This window comes from Prunus avium, unplaced genomic scaffold (genome assembly GCF_965620075.1).
Source record: "Prunus avium unplaced genomic scaffold, drPruAviu1.hap1.1 HAP1_SCAFFOLD_37, whole genome shotgun sequence".
NCBI lineage: Eukaryota > Viridiplantae > Streptophyta > Magnoliopsida > Rosales > Rosaceae > Prunus > Prunus avium.
Genome location: NW_028276895.1, coordinates 62,501 through 65,000, shown reverse-complemented (window position 1 = coordinate 65,000; position 2,500 = coordinate 62,501).

Below are 2,500 nucleotides of genomic sequence, written 5' to 3'. Positions count from 1 at the left end.
GTGTGCTTCCCGGGGTTGGCATAGACATTCCCTCGCATGCAAAAGATTGTCGATGCGAAAGATTATCTATGCCAACCCCGGGAAGCACACCATTCACACACTCCCGACCGGTGTGGTGTGGCGGTGATTGGATAGTTACGGATTGAGCACTTGCCAAGGATCAAAATGTGTCATTTAGAAGAAACATTTTCAAAAAGTTTTTAAAATCTTGTGGGTTTGCAACTCATAAGAGCGTCACTTTCAACGTCCCCGGTATTGGATTGAGTTTCTAAAAACAACCGTGCACACCGAGGTTAAACTTTACCGGCTCCACTCCGACTCGCCGCTCGCCCACAATTTGTTTGCAACGAAACATTTGTTTTTAATTTTGTTGGTTTGAAATTGTTTTGAAAAGGTTCTTTAAATCTAGTGGGTTTGCAACTCATAAGAGCGTCACTTTCAACGTCCCCGGCATTGGATTGAGTTTCTAAAAACAACCGTGCACACCGAGGTTAAACTTTACCGGCTCCACTCCGACTCGCCGCTCGCCCACTAGTCCGAAGGCAACAAAACATTTGTTTTTCATTTTGATGAAAATTTCTGTTTTTAAATCTTGTTGGTTTGAAATTGTTTTGAAAAGGTTCTTTAAATCTTGCGGGTTTGCAACTCATAAGAGCGTCACTTTCAACGTCCCCGGCATTGGATTGAGTTTCTAAAAACAACCGTGCACACCGAGGTTAAACTTTACCGGCTCCACTCCGACTCGCCGCTCGCCCACAAATCCGAAGGCAACAAAACATTTGTTTTTAATTTTGATGAAATTTTTTGAAAACATTGGCTTGGCAAGCCCCAATCCGCGACTATCCACCCACCGCCACCCCACATGGGTGGTTGTTGTTGCGAAATGAGGTTGTGGTCGACATGCCCGTGCATTTGAGAAGGAGTTCCTAGCACTCCATGCTCTCCCATGCCAAAAAAAAGCCTAGACAACCCCATTTCGCAACTTTCCACGCCTTTTTTTTCCTCCCTCACCCATGGCGGCGGCATGGTGGCGGCGGCCGGATTCCGGCCACCACCGCCATGGGTGGCAGCCCCCCGACCCCGACACCAAACCCATAATACCGAGGCAACATATCGAGGCAACATGACATGGGTGTGGCGTGGGGGAAGGGGGCTGCAGCTAGGAAGGCATGGGCTGCCATGCATATGCAGGCAACACACACCCCCCTATATAGCATTTTATGCATTTAGCCCTTTGACAGGAAGAGACATCACCTATGCGCGAGGAGTCATAATGGGCTCTAAATAATTCAATACAAGGTATTTGGACGTGATTTTTTGCAGGGATACTAAGAAACATGCAATCTATGATGGGAAAAAGTTTCATAAATTTTTGAAGTCGGGAAGTATTTTTTATTATTTTTAGAAGTCGTAAAATTGAAAAAATCATTAAAACAAATCCGGGAGGAATTTTTTAGTTTTGTAAGTTGGAGAAGGTCCTAAAAATCATAGACTACTTATGGGGAGCTTATTGTGCGAGGAAATTTCAATAAAAACGGGGTTTGACAAGATTTGAAAAATTCTGTCGACATTTGAAAAAACCTGGAACCATGCTGCCGGCATGCTGCGCACATGCTGCGCGCAGGCTGCGCGCATGCTGCGCGCAGCCTGCGCGCATGCCATGGCAGGACAAGTTTCGCTAGCCTCACTGTCGACAGATGCGCAAGCTGCGCGCACGCTGCGCACAGGCTGCGCGCATGCTGCGCACAGACTGCGCGCACGCTGCGCGCATGCCATGGCAGGACAAGTTTCGCTAGCCTCACTGTCGACAGATGCGCAAGCTGCACGCAAGCTCCGCGCACGCTGCGCACAGCCTGCGCGCATGTTGTGCGCATGCTGCGCGCAGGCTGCGCGCAGGCGCCGCGCATGCCATGGCAGGACAAGTTTCGCTAGCCTCACTGTCGACAGATGCGCAAGCTGCGCGCACAGGCTGCGCGCACGCCATGGCAGGACAACTTTCGCTAGCCTCACTGTCGACAGAATCAGCACGCTGCAAGCAAGCTGCGCGCGCGCATGGCAGGACAAGTTTCGAAAAATTCTGTCGACAGGCTGCCGGCATGGTGCGCGCACGCTGCCGGCATGCTGTGCGCACGCTGCCGACATGCTGTGCGCACGCTGCGCACAGGCTGCCGGCATGCTGCGCGCAGCCCATGGCAGGACAAGGTCCGAAAAAATCTGTCGACATTTTTACGCCGTGGTAGGCTTCCGCTTCGCGTCACTTTGTCGACATTCAAGCCTACCATTTGTATTGAATTTTTCAAACCTTGTCAAACCCCATTATTCAAATGTCGAAAAATTTTGTCGACATTTTTACGCCATGATAGGCTTCCGCTTCGCGTCACTTTGTCGGAATGCATCGCATGGCGAGGTAAGGCCACGGCATGCCAAGGCGAAGGCAACGCATGGCTTGAATGGCTTGGTCAAGGCCACATCATGGGCACGGCATGCCAAGGCAAGGCGA